The sequence below is a fragment of the Triticum dicoccoides genome, chromosome 1A (assembly GCF_002162155.2).
Source record: "Triticum dicoccoides isolate Atlit2015 ecotype Zavitan chromosome 1A, WEW_v2.0, whole genome shotgun sequence".
NCBI lineage: Eukaryota > Viridiplantae > Streptophyta > Magnoliopsida > Poales > Poaceae > Triticum > Triticum dicoccoides.
The window spans coordinates 35690089-35708939 of NC_041380.1; the positions used below are offsets into that span (position 1 = coordinate 35690089).

The 18851-nt window shown below is 44.2% G+C and overlaps 1 long non-coding RNA gene and 1 pseudogene across 3 annotated transcripts; one reads left to right on the forward strand and one right to left on the reverse strand.

Moving 5' to 3' along the window:
- Positions 1–10672: 10672 nt before the first annotated feature.
- Positions 10673–15891, reverse strand: LOC119361277. Of its 3 annotated transcripts, none has more exons than XR_005172872.1 (4): positions 15786–15891; positions 15465–15496; positions 15176–15304; positions 10673–10773 (listed from the first exon to the last, which is right to left on the reverse strand). It is a non-coding gene; the product is annotated as an uncharacterized LOC119361277 (long non-coding RNA). The 3 variants fall into 3 exon arrangements; XR_005172873.1 differs by lacking the exon at positions 10673–10773 and adding an exon at positions 13326–13434; XR_005172871.1 differs by lacking the exon at positions 10673–10773 and adding an exon at positions 13692–13804.
- Positions 15892–16526: 635 nt separating this feature from the next.
- LOC119350606 lies at positions 16527–18306 on the forward strand (annotated as a pseudogene).
- Positions 18307–18851: the final 545 nt, after the last annotated feature.

Sequence of the window (18851 nt, forward strand, 5' to 3'; positions counted from 1 at the left end):
TTTCGTTATTTTCATATTCGAGTCTTCTCGAATTTTGAAAAGAGGATCGTTTGATTTTAATTATTTTCTCTATGAATATTTCTTTTATAAAAATAAAAGAGAGAGGATAAAATGACTTCCTCAAAAATAAAGAAATATCATAGATTTAATATTAAAATCAAAAATGATTTTTATATTCGGAGTTTTATCGCTATTGTATTTGAATTAGGAAAAATATGCATTTTTCAAAATTTCATTTTAGGCCCAAATAAATGTTCACCTTGTCCGGCCTATTTTTAGAGGACGTGGAAAATTTATTTCGGAATTTTTGGAGTCTGTTTAGTATTTCTTTCCTTTCTTTTTCTGCATGTCAGAATTGTTTTAAAAAAAAGTCAAACCGACTCCGGGTCGTACCCGAGCGGAACTCCGCCCGGGGGGCCTTTATAAGCAGCCACCCCGAGTCGCCGAAGCCCAACCCGCGCCACCGCCCAAACCCTAACCCTAACCGCGCCCCGCCGCCGCGCCTCGCCGCCGCCACGCGCCGCCACCGGCCGCCACGCGCCGCCTCGCCAGAGCCCGCCCGCCGCCGCCGCCATTCGCCGGACTTTCGCCGGAGGTAGCTGCCGCCGCTGCCTCGGTTTTCGCGAGAGAACCGACGGTTTTTTTTTCTAAAACTAGATCTGTTTTTTTTATAAATCCGATTTGGTTTATTTTTTCGGTTTTTATTTAGCGAACGCCCGTTCGTTAGTTCGTTTTAACGAACGGTTTTCACGATTTAGCCGCAGACAGCGAACGTTCATTCGTTAGCCTGTTCGTCAGTTTTTCTTTTTCTCGGATTTTCCGCGATTATTTTCGATCGCGATTTCTGATCCGATTTTCGTTCTAGTATAACTTTTCGCTCGTTTATCGGAATCAGGCGATTCAAGCGCCTAGAGTTTCTTCTCGAAACCCTCTTTCTGTTTAACCAACTTAAACAAGATTTTGCTACTGTAAAATTTGAATTTAGTCCAGATTAGTAAACGAAGCTTGTGTCTTTCGCCGTTTGAGTTTTGTTGCTTCGTTTGATTTGATTCTTTTTGCAAACCGAAGTTCTTAAGTTGAACTTTTTGGTTAGATCTCTTATTTGAGTTTTACCCGTGCCCTTGCTTGATTGCTTATTGTATGCTTGTTTGTTTGCGATAGAGTACCCGAAGTGTGAAGCGTGCTACTACGAGTCTCTAGGTTTCGTAGATCATCAGCAAGGCAAGTAACACTTTGATCATACCTCTTTACTACCCGGATTTATTGCATTAGATCAATCCTCAAACAATTGCATGGTTAGGATCTGATTAAATTGTGGGTTGGGAAGTAGATGAGGTAGTACCTATTCACCTGTTCATTATCAAACCTTGGGAGTTACTTCTACGTCGCTTATATTGCTATGCTATGCTCGTAGACGTGGATTGCGTTTGAGAGTATTCATGACAGATGTGAGTATTGTTAAATAATGGTTAACTTAAGGTGGCAACTTTAATACACATCTGGGTGGATTGAGGCACCTTGGGAATTCCAGTGATTGCCTGTATTTTTGGAAATCCCGGGGTACCGTGTGATTCTCCTATGGACTGCCACCCAGACTCAAAGGGATCATAAGATTATTCATGCTAGAAACTTCCGTGTGCAGCCACATGACATTATGAGCTCTGGCATAGTTGAGTAAGTTGTGGGAAACCTTTCCATGATGGGCTAGCAGATGTAGGGGATTGTAGGTGTACCGGCCTATCTATCGGTTAAGGGGACCTCTTCGGAAAGACTGTGTCTCGGTCATCCGTTTCTCAAACATCTTGTAGTGCGAGAAAACCAACGGAGGAGATCGAGTCTTGTGGGGAAAAGTGCACAAACCTCTGCATAGTGTACAAACTAATCATGGTTAGCTGTGTCCCCGATTATGCACATCTTGAGTATCTAGTTCTTGGATTATCATGTGGATCTCATCACTCTTAATTATATAATTTGATTGGGGTTAATGATTATTTTTAATTGGGATTGAGATGGGGTTTACCATTCTCAATATTCAACAACCACCATGATAGTTAAATAAAATTTATTCCTTTGTTGTAGGAAAAAATTGGCTTTTCACAAAACATATTAAACATACAGCCTCCACCAGCCAAATATGCATGTAGTGATAGCATTATTCTGTTCATTACTCTTTTGTGTTACCTTGCCAGCATATTCCATGTGCTGACCCATTTTTGGGCTACAACGTACCATGTTGTAGACTTTTCAGATGACGAGTAAGGAGCCTTAGGTCGTGGTCTTTCACTCAGTGATGTCGTTGGAGTTGATGGACTCACTTTATCTTCCAAGCCTTCCGCTGTTATCGTATTAGATGGCCTTAAGCCATATTTATTGTAATAAGTTCTCTTTTGAGACATTCGATGTAATAAGTGTGTAATTGCTACTCTGTTATAAATCCTTCAAGTACTGTGTGTGTCAGCATTACCGATCCAGGCCGATGACACTTATGCACAGAGATCAGACTGTTTGAGGTCTGGTCGCTACATAGATGGTATCAGAGCACACGCTGACTGTAGGACACGACCACTAAGCTAAAGCTCTAGATCACTACTCTCTTCTCATTTCTAACTCCTCTCCTTTTTCTACTCTTTAGGATGGCGGATGCAAGGATCAAGTTCACACAACCGGATGAAGACACCCCTTTTTGGAAGCCACTTGAAGGAAGTCACTAGGTACCTGAACATCGGAATACTAAGCTTCACCGGGACTTACAACGCCACTTTACCAGAAGAGGAGCGTTGGATGATTCAAGTTCAAGTTCCAGGAAGGACATTCACGCCTGTCACTGAGCCCATAGAGTTTTCTTTTGATGCACCAACCTGGAGTCTAGGAAAAGTATGGCAGCTCACATCACCATGGGACGCATTGGAGAAGTTTACCACAATGATCTCAAGGATATAATCTACCAGATTTGTGGGCACCGAGATGAGCAATGGGAGATGATCAGCACTAGGAAGGATAGATCGATTGCCTCTTTCATACAGGAGTTAAACCAGCACATTCGACGCCAGGAGAACCAGATGTGCGCAGGCATGACAGATTTGAAGAAGGCGATGACAAGGATCACAGAACTGGAGGAAGAACTCAAGGCTACACCCAAAGATTATATGGAGGAAATCGTCGTACTAGTGGAGAAGAATTACGACCTGACAAGGAAGCTCAGAGTTTTCATGGGAGATCCCGCGCTAGGAGGAGAAGATGACAGTTCCACTTGCCCGGAGAACTACATCATCATCGACGACACTGACTCGGGCCCTGACGATAGCGATGATGACTATGTTGATGAAGCTAGAGCAGGTATCATGGAGTCTTCGACCGATCAATTTTTATAGTCGACCACCATATCAGTAGTAGTATTCCACCATGTATATAGTATAGTCCAAGCACTTTTGTAACAATAGTTCTAGATCGATTGTATGCCCTTGTTTGATTGATTGAGTGAAATGTTTGTGTTTGTCTCATGTGCATATGGGTAGTGTTGTCCCCCTAGACCTCATTCTATTCTGTTTTCTCATCTTTTCTAAACCCAGCAGATGCCTCCGAGACGCGACAATAGGTTTGCTTTCCCACCAGAGCTGACTCGGTTGATCCAGCAGCAGAATGCATTGATGCGGATACTAGTCCAGAATCAGAACCAGGGGAACAACAACAACAACCCACCACCACCACCACCAGTTGATCACTTAGCCCGTTTTCTTAGGCTGAATCCGCCGGTGTTCTCCAGTAGCACCGAGCCGATTGTTGCAGATGATTGGCTCCGCAAGATTGAAAGGGAGTTGACTACTGCAGGATGCACAGATGCGGAGAGAGTGCGTTTTGCCGCACATCAGCTTGATGGACCCGCATCATCATGGTGGAAGAATTTCATAGTCACTTACCCCATCGACACTGTGACATGGGACCAGTTCCAGCAGGCTTTTCGCACTGCCCATGTCTCAGCAGGAGCTATGGCCATGAAGAAGCGTGAGTTTCGCAACTTACGCCAAGGAGGGTGCACTGTTGGTCAGTATGTGAATGAATTTAGTAAGCTAGCATGTTATGCCCTAGATGACGTCGCTACAGATGCAACTAAGAAGGAGAAGTTTCTGGAAGGACTGAATGATGAGATGAGCATGCAGTTGATGGTGGCAAATTTCAATAACTACGAGGAGTTGGTGGATCGAGCTCTCGTGCTTGAAGGGAAGCAGCAGCAGATTGACAGCCGCAAGAGGAAGTATGGACAAGGGAAGTATAATTCTGGAGCTCATCAGAGACCCCGTTTCACCCCGAACTCAGGAGGACTTGTTCATAACCATGGAGGCCACACTCATAATGGAGGAAGTACGCACAACCATAGTGGCCCCAAGAATGGGAATGGTAATGGTGGAAGCACCGGACAGAACCGTTCCAACCCGGCAACACCCGCTATGAAAGATCTAAACCACGTTACTTGCTACAAGTGCCAGAAGACCGGACATTACGCCAATGAATGTCCTGAAGCAAAAAATGGAAATGGCAATGGAAGCTCTGGGAAGAAGCCCAACCCTTTCAACAGGGGACAAGTGAACCACGTTAACATGGAGGAGGTTGAAGCCCAACCAGATGCAGTAATAGGTAAGTTTTGGTTAAGTCCTTTACTGCAGTCGTACTTTCTGATACTAGTGCATCGCACTCATACATATCAAGGGGATTTGTGGATAAGTATAAGTTGCCCACTAGAGTTCTTAAGACACCCATGCGAGTAACCTCACCCGGAGCAGAGTATATGGCAAGCCATGGATGTTTTCAGATGCCATTGACCATAGGTAGGCATGTTTTCCCCTCAGATCTGATAAAGTCGCAAGGTTTGGATGTGATTCTGGGTATGGATTGGCTATCAATGTATGGAGGAAACATCGATTGCGCCAGTAAGACGATTTTGCTCACCACCCCAGAAGGAAGAAGGATCAAGTATGTATCCTGACATGTTCCGAATAGGACGCAAGTAAATTCCTTATCAGGAGTTGTACAGGAGGAAGTACCAGTGGTAAAGGATTTGCCGGATGTATTTCCAGAAGAATTGCCAGGCATGCCACCGGATAGAGACATTGAGTTTTTGATTGAGCTTTTGCCAGGCACAGGGCCAATATCTAAGAGACCGTACAGAATGCCTGCAAAGGATTTGGAGGAAGTTAAGAAGCAGATTAAGGAGTTACTGGATAAAGGTTATATACGCCCAAGTTCATCACCTTGGGGATTACCAGTACTTCTAGTGGAGAAGAAGGATGGATCGTTAAGGATGGTTGTTGATTATTGAGGATTGAATGAGGTGACGATCAAGAACAAGTACCCACTGCCGATGATCAATGATTTGTTTGATCAGCTGCAAGGAGCTAAGGTGTTTTCCAAGATCGATCTGCGATCAGGATATCACCAGCTGAAGATTCGAGAGCAGGATATACCTAAGACAGCTTTTACCACAAGGTATGGGCTATATGAGTATACCGTTATGTCATTTGGCCTAACTAATGCACCTGCCTATTTTATGAACATGATGAACAAAGTGTTTATGGAGTTTTTGGATAAGTTCGTCGTGGTGTTCATGGATGATATTTTGGTCTACTCGAAGAACGAAGAAGAGCATAAGGAACATTTGCGTTTAGTACTTGGGAAGCTCAGAGAACATCAGCTATACGCCAAGTTCAGCAAGTGCGAGTTTTGGCTGAAGGAAGTTGGATTCCTTGGACATGTTATATCTGGAGAAGTAATAGTGGTAGACCCCACCAAGGTTGTCACGGTGACAAATTGGGAGCCACCCATGTCAGTTGGAGAGATCCGGAGTTTTCTTGGACTCACAGGATACTACCGGAGGTTCATTAAGAATTTCTCAAAGATTGCGAAGCCCATGACGGAGTTGTTGAAGAAGGACACCAAATTCAAATGGACTGAGGAATGTGAGGCCAGTTTTCAGGAGTTAAAGAGACGCTTGGTTACATCACCAGTCTTGATTCTGCCAGATCAACGCAAGGATTATGAAGTGTATTGCGATGCTTCCCGTCGAGGACTTGGAGCCGTACTTATGCAGGAGGGAAGAGTTGTTTCATATGCCTCACGACAGCTTAAACCCCATGAGTTAAACTATGCTACGCATGATTTGGAGCTAGCAGTCGTAGTGCATGCATTGAAGACATGGAGGCATTTTATCATCGAAAATCATTGTGAGGTATACACGGATCACAAGAGTTTGAAGTATATCTTCACGCAGAAGGAGTTGAATCTCAGGCAGAGGAGATGGTTAGAGCTCATTAAGGATTATGATATGAGATTGCATTATCATCCCGAAAAGGCTAACGTAGTAGCCGATGCGTTGAGCCGAAAAAGTCATGTCAACACACTCATGACCGGAGGATTGTCCAAGGAGTTAGCAGAGGACCTTCGCAAACTATGTTTGGAGATAGTTCCGAGAGGATATGTAGAAGCTTTGGATATTCAATCTACTTTAATGGATAAGATCAGAGAAGCTCAGAAGACGGACAAGGAGATTGCCGAAATAAAGGAAAGAATGAGTGGTTTGAGGACCGCGTATATGTGCCAAATGATCAGGAGATCAGGAAGTTGATTCTGCAAGAGGCTCATGATTCACCATATTCGATTCACCCAGGAAATACCAAGATGTATCTGGATTTGAAGGATAGTTTCTGGTGGACCGGAATGAAGAAGGATATTGCAGAGTATGTAACAGTTTGTGATGTATGTCAGAGAGTGAAGGCAGAGCATCAGAAGCCAGCAGGATTGCTACAGCCATTGCCGATACCCGAATGGAAGTGGGATAAGTTAGGCATGGATTTTATCACGGGATTACCTAGGACTCGTTCAGGCCATGACTCGATATGGGTTGTACTCGATCGTTTGATGAAAGTAGCTCACTTCATCCCAGTGAAGACCACTTACACCAGTGCTAAGTTGGCAAAGATATACATGACCAGGATCGTATGTCTGCATGGAGTTCCGAGGACCATTGTATCAGATAGAGGAACCCAGTTTACTTCAAAGTTTTGGAATCAGTTGCATGAAACTTTGGGAACCAGGCTAGAGTTCAATACATCTTTTCACCCGTAGACAGATGGGCAGACTGAAAGAGTCAATCAGATTCTGGAGGACATGTTGAGAGCTTGTGTGCTAGACTATGGATCTAGTTGGGACGATAATTTGCCGTGTGCAGAGTTCTCATACAACAACAGCTACTAGGCCAGTTTGAATGGCACTGTTTGAAGCATTGTATGGAAGGAGGTGCAGAACTCCGTAGTTGTGGGACGAAGTTGGAGACCGACAGTTGTTTGGACCAGATTTGATTAAAGAGTCTGAAGAGAAGGTTAAGCTGATTCGGGATAGACTCAAGGTAGCCCAGTCCAGGCAGAAGAGCTATGTGGATTATAAACGCAAGGAGACAGTTTACGAAGTTGGAGACAGAGTGTATCTTCGTGTATCCCCACTTCAAGGAGTGAAGCGCTTTGGAGTTAAGGGAAAGTTAGCGCCACGTTTTGTGGGACCATACAAGGTTTTGGAACATATAGGAGAAGTTGCTTACAAGTTAGAATTGCCCGAAGGATTGTCACGAGTTCACGATGTGTTCCACGTTTCTCGGTTGAAGAAATGCCACGCAGAGATGGCTGAAATTCCTTTGAGAGATACAGTGCCGCTGGAATCGATACAGTTGGATAGCGATTTGACGTACGAGGAGAAGCCAGTCAAGATACTCGAGTTTGCCAGCCGAGTCACACGCAACAAGGTAATCAAGTTCTGTAAAGTTTAGTGGAGCCACCATACCGAGGATGAAGCCACCTGGGAACGAGAGGAAGACCTACAGAAGGATTACCCACACCTATTTTCTAGCCAACCCGAATCTCGAGGGCGAGATTCATCTTAAGGGGGGTAGGTTTGTAACATCCAAATTTTTAATTTGGAATGTTATACATTAGATCATAATTGCATTTTAGTTGGGGATTTCGTTATTTTCATATTCGAGATTTCTCGAATTTTGAAAAGAGGATCGTTTGATTTTAATTATTTCGCTTCGAATATTTATTTTATAAAAATAGAAGAGAGAGGATAAAATGACTTCCTCAAAAATAAAAAATAAAAATCGTAGATTTAATATTAAAATCAAATACGATTTTTATTCGGAGTTTTATCGCTATTTTATTTGAATTAGGAAAAATATGCGTTTTTTCAAAATTGTATTTTAGGCCCAAATAAATGTTCACCTTGTCCGGCCTATTTTTAGAGGACGGGGAAAATTTATTTCGGGATTTTTGGAGTCCGTTTACTATTTCTCTTCTTCTTTTTCTGCACGTCGGAATTGTTTAAAAAAAAGTCAAACCGACTCCGGACCGTACCCGAGCGGGACTCCGCCTTGGGGGGCTTTATAAGCCGCCGCTCCGAGCCGCCGAAGCCCAACCCACGCCGCCGCCCAAACCCTAACCCTAACCGCGCCCCGCCGACGCCGTTGCCACCCCGCGTCACCACCGTCGCGCCTCGCCGCTGCCCTGCGCCGACACCCGCCGGCCCGCGCCGCCTCATCGGAGCCCACCCGCCGCCGCCGCCGTTTGCCGGACTTTCGCCGGAGGTAGCTGCCGCCGCTGCCTCGGTTTTTGCGAGAGAACCGACGGTTTTTTTCTAAAACTAGATCTGTTTTTTTATAAATCCGGTTTGGTTTATTTTTTTGGTTTTTATTTAGCGAACGCCCGTTCGTTAGTTCGTTTTAACGAACGGTTTTCACGATCTAGCCGCAGACAGAGAACGTTCGTTCGTTAGCCTGTTCGTCAGTTTTTCTTTTTCTCGGATTTTCCGCGATTATTTTCGATCGCGATTTCTGATCCGATTTTCGTTCTAGTATAACTTTTCGCTCGTTTATCGGAATCAGGCGATTCAAGCGCCTAGAGTTTCATCTCGAAACCCTCTTTCTGTTTAACCAACTTAAACAAGATTTTGCTACTGTAAAATTTGACTTTAGTCCAGATTAGTAAACGAAGCTTGTGTCTTTCGCCATTTGAGTTTTGTTGCTTCGTTTGATTTGATTCTTTTTGCAAACCGAAGTTCTTAAGTTGAACTTTCTGGTTAGATCTCTTATTTGAGTTTTACCCATGCCCTTGCTTGATTGCTTATTGTATGCTTGTTTGTTTGCGATAGAGTACCCGGAGTGTGAAGCGTGCTACTACGAGTCTCTAGGTTTCGTAGATCATCAGCAAGGCAAGTAACACTTTGATCATACCTCTTTACTACCTGAATTTATTGCATTAGATCAATCCTCAAACAATTGCATGGTTAGGATCTGATTAAATTGTGGGTTGGGAAGTAGATGAGGTAGTACCTATTCACCTGTTCATTATCAAACCTTGGGAGTTACTTCTACGTCGTTTATATTGCTATGCTATGCTCGTAGACGTGGATTGCGTTTGAGAGTATTCATGACAGATGTGAGTATTGTTAAATAATGGTTAACTTAAGGTGGCAACTTTAATACACATCTGGGTGGATTGAGGCACCTTGGGAATTCCAGTGATTGCCTGTATTTTTGGAAATCCCGGGGTACCGTGTGATTCTCCTATGGACTGCCACCCAGACTCAAAGGGATCATAAGATTATTCATGCTAGAAACTTCCGTGTGCAGCCACATGACATTATGAGCTCTGGCATAGTTGAGTAAGTTGTGGGAAACCTTTCCATGATGGGCTAGCAGATGTAGGGGATTGTAGGTGTACCGGCCTATCTATCGGTTAAGGGGACCTCTTCGGAAAGACTGTGTCTCGGTCATCCGTTTCTCAAACATCTTGTAGTGCGAGAAAACCAACGGAGGAGATCGAGTCTTGTGGGGAAAAGTGCACAAACCTCTGCAGAGTGTACAAACTAATCATAGTTAGCTGTGTCCCCGGTTATGCACATCTTGAGTATCTAGTTCTTGGATTATCATGTGGATCTCATCACTCTTAATTATATAATTTGATTGGGGTTAATGATTATTTTTAATTGGGATTGAGATGGGGTTTACCATTCTCAATGTTTAACAACCACCATGATAGTTAAATAAAATTTATTCCTTTGTTGTAGGGAAAAATTGGCTTTTCGCAAAACATATTAACCATACAGCCTCCACCAGCCAAATATGCATGTAGTGATAGCATTATTCTGTTCATTACTCTTTTGTGTTACCTTGCCAGCATATTCCATGTGTTGACCCGTTTTCGGGCTGCAACGTATTATGTTGCAGACTTTTCAGACGACGAGTAAGGAGCCTTAGGTCGTGGTCTTTCACTCAGTGATGGCGTTGGAGTTGATGGACTCACTTTATCTTCCAAGCCTTCCGATGTTATCGTATTAGATGGCCTTAAGCCATATTTATTGTAATAAGTTCTCTTTTGAAACATTCGATGTAATAAGTGTGTGATTGCTACTCTGTTATAAATCCTTCAAGTACTATGTGTGTCAGCATTACCGATCCAGGGATGACACTTATGCACAGAGATCAGACTGTTTGAGGTCTGGTCGCTATACATATTTATAGATGTAACCCTTTCGAACGGGAGACGCATAGTGGTCACGCATACTGTGGATTGAAGACACCTATAGCTAGCAAGTTTCATCGGCACAAAGACCGAAACAGAGCAAATGAATGGGGGAGGAGGAGATGTCATTTGTGCTCACCCACGAATGCAGGGGCGGAGCTCGTGAACGCACAGGGAGGTCGTTGAACACCAGACCCTCGCAGCGACGAAACAACTGCACATTTAAAACCACCAAATCAACACAAATATGATGTTTTTTATAATAAAATTGAAAAATATATGACCTAACTCATAATTCAACATTGACCTTTGGAAGGCCGAAGAGCACCTTTTCGGTCAACAGGAAGGCGAAGAGGTATCAGGGGTCGGGGTGTCTGATACGTCTCCAACGTATCTACTTCTCCTAATGCTTTTCCTCTTGTTTATCAGCCAGTGGGCCAACCTCCCTCTTTGTCGTCTGCTAGCAGACGACAAAGACCTGGCTGATGGCAAAGCCATCCTTGGTCGTCAGCCAGCTCTTTGTCATTTGTTTTTTGAAGCTGTTGGCAAAGCCATCCATTGCCATCAGCTAGCAGACGACAAAGAAGTGGCTGACGGCAAATCTTTTGATTCCAATAGTGTTGGCTGCCGGCGGCGGCCGTGGCTTCCTCCTCCGACCAAAGAGGCCCTCCTCAACCTTCGTCGCCGCCCCTACGCCGCTCTTCCTCCTCTCTCTGCCTCGAATTGCCGCAACTCCGCCGTCCCTCCGTCGCTCCTCGCTGCTGCTGCACCGACGCCGCCACCTTCCGAACTGCCACCGCCCCTATTTGGCCGACGCCCACTAGTTTTTACATCTCCACTTTGCATCATCTATTGGAGTTGCTCTTTTACATCTTCAATGTACATCATCTATTGGAGTTGCCTCTTTTTTGGAGATGTAAATTTTGACATCTCCTGTTTTACATCTCCAAATATGCATCTTCTATTGGAGATGCTCTTAGTGATGCTTCTTCTACAAGTTGTCGACCTGTATGTTATGTTGGTATAAGTATTATATGTAGCTCGGTTGAATTTTGTGTTTTTTTAAGTCATGCTTCATCAATGTCCTTTTGTTTTGTGCAAGAGAATTGGAAATTTGTCCCATCTACAGCGTTAACTGGTAAAGCCTATTCGGCACCCGTTTCTTTAGTTCGCGCAAATGGGCACATACTCCCACGCCGCGCTGGGCCGGCATGTTTTTTTTTCAAAACTGAAGCAAAAGGGGTGTTTGTGCAAGCGTTGTTTCGAACTCAGGATCTCTCGTTGAGAGAGCAGCACAATGACCACCAGGACAACAACGAAGCAATTGAGCCTATAAACTTCATTGCTTTCCTTTATTCCTTCGGTCGCAAGAGCCCCTGGTTTTGGGAAGCTTCCCGAATCAGTTATTCTCATTGGTCCTTCCTTTTTTCTTGGCCCTTTTTCATTTTTGTTTTTTCCTTAAACACGTGAACTTTTTTCAAATTCGATGAAATATTTTCAAATTCAGTCAACTTTTTCTAAATCAGTGAACCTTTTTGGAAACTCGATGAACTTTTTTTCAAAATCGATGAACTCTTTTTTCAAATCGATTAATTTTTTTAAAAAACCGATGAACTCTTTTCTTAAATCAACTAATTTTTTTAAAAAACCAATGAACTTTTTTCAATATAGACACACTCTTTTTTCAAAATCGATAAACTTTTTCCAAATTCGATGAACATTTTTCAAAATCGATGAACTCTTTCTTCATTTTTGATTTAATTTTTTCCAAAACAGATGAACTTACTTTTTTTCAAAATTGATGAATTATTTTTTCAGTTGTGTTGGATTTTTTTCAAAATCAATTAACTTTTTCAAATTCGTGAACTTTTTTGAAGTTTCTGGACTTTCTTTCAAATGTCATGAACTGTTTTAAATTCAGGATTTTCTATGATTTTTTTGTCAAAAGTCAACGGTTGACCGGTCAACTGGCCAGCTGTCGACTGCTCAACCGTGATCGACGGGAGCGAAGGAGGCGATCGAGGCAACCTGGGCCAGCCCAGTTCCCAGCCGCGTGGGCGCACGAACTGCCAACTGGCACCCATTAGGAGCTCTCGTGTTAACTTTCTCTGACTATTTAAATGCAGAGTTATTTTCTGGCCCAGGCCCATTTCGATCGCTCTACTTTTCTAGCCAATAAATAAAAGGCAGGAACCGTCCGAAACATTTCCACAGTTCTTTAGTCCCACCTCGATTGGGGAATATCAAGTTATACGGCTTAAGTATGCGTCTACAAATGGTTCCGCTAAGCCGATGATGACTATCCTAGAGACCGACATTCTGAGCGCCCTGTGCGCAGTGAGGAAAATGTCATCAGGAATTAAATAGTCTGAGGCGACTTTTTTTTATGCCACCGCTGTCGTATTTGTTTACCCATGTCAAATTTGCTTTCAATGACCATAGAAAAGATAGCCGTTCGAAGCAAAGTACAATGCTAAAACTGCTTTTGAAGGACTGTTTTTAAAAAATTCAGAATTCAACAAAAAAAACATATTTTTACATTTCAAAAAATACAGGCATACATGAAGGCATAACTCACGTGTGTAAATTTTCAGGACGAAATACGTTAAAATGAAGGTTGTGCAAAAAAAGACAATGGCTTTTCAAGACACATTACTATTCATCCCAAAAGTCCATGAATTTTTTTTTTGTGCATAGATCGCATCTCAATGTATTTTATTCTGAAATTTTATACGCACACACATCACATCATTGTGTACTGTACAAAAAAAATTTAACCAAAAAGTATGAATTTTGAATTTAAGAAAAAACAGCCTCGAAGGAGGCCGAGCTCCAAAACGCCATTCTCAGTTCAAAGCTCGTATTCCCTCCGTTCCTAAATATAAGTCTTTTTAGATATTTCAAATGAAATACAACATACAGATGTATGTAGACATATATCAGAATGTAGATTCACTCATTTTGCTCCGTATGTAGTCACTTGGTGGAATCTCTAGAAAAACTTATATTTAGGAACAGAGGGAGTACATGCCATCAATGACAAAATATGTCTAGATACATCCATTTCTCTGACAAGTATTACCGGACGGAGGAAGTATTAGCTAAATAACCTCTAAAAGCATGGAGATATTATTAGGTTCAGAATGAAAAGAAACTTATGCCAAACGGATGTATCTAGTAATGAAATACATATGGATCCGAGAGATTATTATAATATCGCCATGTTTCTTAGACACCGAATTATTCTGCGTTGTCAGATAAGAAAAATGATGAGAGAAGACGATCAGAACAACTAACCAGCAGCAGACTGTTTAAAGGGCTTCAAAATCTCATTATGTTTCAAGAACTATTTTCATTCAAGTAGAACAGAGAAATTCATTTGAGGGGTAGCCTTAACATCATAATCGCGGTACGTTCTCAAGAATATTTCTATTCAAGCAAATTGTTCTAGAAAGAAATATACTGCCACCGATCTGAATTAATCACCGCAGCCTCTTGTCTTGAATAGAGGTTGCGTCAATTAATTCGGATCGGAGGGAGTACCTTTACTTTTCTTTTGATCCAAGTCCATGATGAATGATGCACTTGATAATAGTTCCCTTTTTAGTGGGAGGCGACAAAGACATGTCATACTACTTGTCGATGCTTGGGTAAAAGCAGAGATTCTGAAGTTGCTACAGAAAGCAAAAGCCTAAAAACTAAAAGATTATGATGATAGTTGGATAATCAATATTAAGCTATATTTCTTTTAGAGCTGATTGGAAGAATGAGCTGGACCAATGGGAGTTTGTGACATAAGGAGAGTATAAACATTACAGATGCACTATATAAAGTATATTGAGAAAAACATTATTACATCAGACTCCCTCCGTTTCTAAATATAAGCCCTTTCAGATATTTCAATATGGACTACATAGTACATACGGATGTATATAGACATATTTTAGAATGTAGATTCACTCGTTTTGCTTGTTACGTAGTCCATATTGACATCTCTAAAAGGTCTAATATTTAGGAACGGAGGGAGTATAACATAGAGATATAATAAACATGTCCTGATTTTAAAAACAAATTTACTACGATTAGGGCATTTTGAAGACCGAGCTCCATGGAGCCCTTTATTTTGAAAAATTCAAAATTCATAAATTTCAATTTCAAAAAATTCTGAAAAAAATAAACATGTATGCAAGGATGTAATGTGTATGTGTGATAAGTTTCAGGATGAATTGTGAGCTGCACAAAAAAAACAAAATCATGGACTTTAAAGATGAACAGTACATATATGGTAAAAGGCCCCACATTTGTCTTTTTTGTGTAGCTCACGTTTTAATGTATTTTGACCTGAAAATTTGCATACATGTACATTATGTATCTAGGTGTATCTGTATTTTTTTCCAGAATTTTTGAAACTGAAAATTTTGAATTTTGAAGTTTTCAAATAAAGGCCTCCATGGAGCTCGGTCTCCGTTTGACATTTTCCATTTACTACTCCCTTCGTACATAAATACTAATTTTTTTTTATTTGTGAACAAAGGAAGAATAAAGTAATACGACAGGATTACGAGAAGATGGAAAAGGAACAAAAGAATATGTACCCCTCAGAAGCTAACACGTACCTTAATAGCATATAGTAGTTCTTCCGTACGATTCATACATGTTCCTCTTTCAGTTGATTCCTTGTCGTATTTTGAGCCATCGAGCCTAACAATTAAATCCAAATCTTCCGCTCTTATCATCCTCGAAGTCTATCATAGGAGGAATTGAGAACCATTTAACAGAAAGTGATAGCAAATCTTTTCTATAGCCAAAAATTCCCTGTTTGTTGTGCTTAGACTTTGTGTCAAAATATTGTCTTTTTTGCTCATCCAACAGATAAAGTTCCTATACTTGACACAACTTACATACCTTGGCATATAGTGATCCTTTGGTGTAAGAATCTGCATAGAAAATAAATCAGATCCATAAGAAAGATACCAAAGAGTGAGCAATCCATTTTCATATCCTAGTCCATGTTGCAATTCCTTTCCCCAAATTGATTGTAAATCTGCAGGATATAATTCGGCTAGCTACAGTGTGTGAACCATGTAGTGTTCCACCTCTCCACTAAATCGCAACATTTCTTGCTTCTGAGGTAGGAAAGGAATCATGGTCTAGGGGTACAGCATAACATATGGGACTAAGCACTACCTCCTAGCTCAAACCCCTAAAAATTTAACAACTTCTTACCTTAATCCCAAAAAACCTGAGCTCAATAATTCCACGCATACCTACTGGGTTTGGCCAAGCTTCTCGTCAACGAATGCCTACCAGTGGAGAATGTTGTGCTGCTCCACTGTGAGGTAAGGAATAGATTAGGGGGCAGGTACTGGATTGTTGCATAAAGTACACTTTTCATATCACCAGAAAGCAACAATCATGATTATAAAATCGAATGTGCAACTGGACCTTTGCCTAGCCCAGAATAGTAGGCCTACAAAAATAGTGCAATTCCGAACATCATGTGGTACATTACAGTTCATAAACAACAGACCCTCTCTCAAAAGCACAACCAGCTAAGGCTACTCCGGTGAAGCAAATGTCTAGGCCATAACATGAAACAGCAAAATAACTAAACTATCACTAAATAGTAGTACCAGCAATCATGTAAGAGCATCTCCACTGGCCCCCCAACAAGCCCCTCAGGGCGCCTTTTTTAGCGTCGGCGGCGAAACATCGGCCAAGTTGCGCCCCCAGATTGTTGTTTATCGCCGATTTGGGCCAAAATAACAACCGGCAAACCCAAGCCGAACCCAGCGCACCAGGGGGCGCCTGGGGGTACCGGCTGAAGCGAAAAGGCGCGTGGGCCCACGTGGTCGGCGACAGACCAGCCTATTCCCGCCGTTTTCCCCCATTTTCCCTCCATTGCCCAAGCACTTCCCCCCTTCTCCACCGCCGCTCCCGCTATTCTCCTCATCAGATCCGACCGCCATGCCGCCGAAGAAGTATGCGGCCCCTCGCCTAGCCACCGATACCGCCCAGCCAAAGCAGAGGAAGCCGAGGGCGCCGATGGCAAGGCCACAGGGCTTGTCGAATGCCGAGTGGAAGGTAGGCGTTGAGTAACCACCGATCACCAGAACAGGCTCATCACCAAGAGGGCCAGGGACGCGGCGGCGGCGGCGGAGCAGGAGAGGCGTCTCGCGTGGGGATGATGAACCTTCCGCATGGCCACTGCCCACAAGCTGCGTGAGGGAGCCAGCAGAGCGTCGCGTCGCCGGCCAACTTCTCGCCGCCGCTATGGGGGTACGCGCCCTCGCCTGGCTACTCCGACGGCAACACGCATGGCGGCTTCAACCCCAGCATCACCTTCCTGCATGGCGCAGTGCCGCGTGCCTCCGGCCTCAACACCCAGTACAACTACTCGCCGCCGGCGTACTCAGGCTCGCCTGCGCCGCCTCTGCGCCGTGCCGCCCTACCCTTCGCACACGGCTCGGCACCACCGTTCAGCAACACCGACACCAACATGGACGAGATCATCACGAGCGGCTCGGTCCCCGCCGCTTCGTGCCCCGGGTTCCACGCGCAAGACGAAACGATGGACACCGCCATCGACATGGACGACGTGCTCGACGACGCCAAGGAGGAGGCGGAGGAGGAAGAACAGGTGGAGCCGAAGCCGGGGCCTAAAGAGAGAAAGAAGAAGCGGGCGCCCAACACAAGCCGTGCGAGCCTCACGTCAAGTGGACGTCCAAGGAAGACGAGTGCCTCGCCGATGCATGGAAGACCGTCAGCATCGACCCGATCACCGGCTTGAATCAGAGCACCGACACGTACTGGAGAAGAATCAAGACGGCGTTCGACGAGCACAAGCTAGTCGACCCCGACTTCGCCAACATCCACATGGATCACAGCGACAAGGCCATGGCGAACCATTGGGCGACCATCTAGGCGGCCTGCAACAAGTGACATGGGATCCTAGAGGAGGTCGCGGCTCGCCCGGAAAGCGGCACCAACATCGAGGGGCAGGTATGGCCAGTCGTCGGCTCAGTTCTTTCGTCGTGTACTTCGCCGACACTTGTTCTTCGGTTGTGCAGATGGTTCGAATGTTCAACATGTTTCGCCAGGACAACAGCGACCAAGAGTTCAAGTTCCTTCACGTGTTCTCCAGGATCGAGTCATGCAAGAAGTGGAGGGAGTGCCGACTCACTCTCGCAAGGCCAAGGAGACCTACAAGCCGGATGCGCCTGCCCCGTCGGCGGCAGAAGGGCGCCCTGATGGCAACAAAAGAGACAAGGCGGCGAGGGGCGCGGCACCTGCTGCTGAACGGCTGCAATCATCGATCAAGCAGTGCATCGTCGATGCCAAGAATAGCGCCGCCAAGAGGGAGGAGAAATCCGACGCGAGGTGGTCGGCGTTGATGACGAAGCATGACGTCAAGCTCGACCTTCTCAGGACCAAAGTCACCGCGAAGAAGAGGAACACCGACATGGCGCTCTTGATGGCGGCAGACATGTCGACGATGGACGAGCAGGTGAAGGCGTGGTACCTGGCAGAGCGTGGCCTCATCTTGAACCAGATGCCTCGACAGGCGGCAACCGCCGCCTCTACGCCCACAACGACGCCAACGCCGACGCCAAGCCTGAGAAGTGAACATGTGCGGACGCCCTGCGTGAGCACTGAAGCCACGCCAACGCCAACGTCGAGCCCGAGCACTGAAGATGCGCCCACACTGACCTCAGCCAATCCCATGGCAAAGGAGCCTGCCGTTTGATGCGTTCCATGTCTATGATTCCCAAACTTTTGGGTATGTTTGATCGCCGACCTGTGCCATGATGATCGCCTAACCTGTGGCGTTTTTTGGCAGCAGGAAAGATAAATTAGAATTTTCGGGCGTTTGGGGGCCGAAACCTGGGGGCACGACTGGAAACTCGATCGCCCCCAGGGCGGAAAAACCGCCGGCGCATACGCCAAAAGACATTCGTCGGGTTCCCTGGGGGGGGGGCAAACGGCTGGAGATGCTCTAATGGTTAAATCAAAACCTGGAAAATGCACTCATGAACACCTACAGGACGAGATGGGCTTCCTTAGCGAGAATTCCAGAAATATTTAGGCTTCCTTAGCGAGAATTCCAGAAATTCATTCCACACAGGAATCAAACTCTGATTATCAAGGAGTGAGACTACTACCCCAACCATTGGGCTAAAGCCCAGTTCCCGTTCAGTTTGCTTCAACGTATGTATAATAGTTTTAAGCTATTTCGTATTTGTGTGCTTCTCTTTGTTTAGCCACATAACAGTTTCTTTCTTTTTTGTTTTC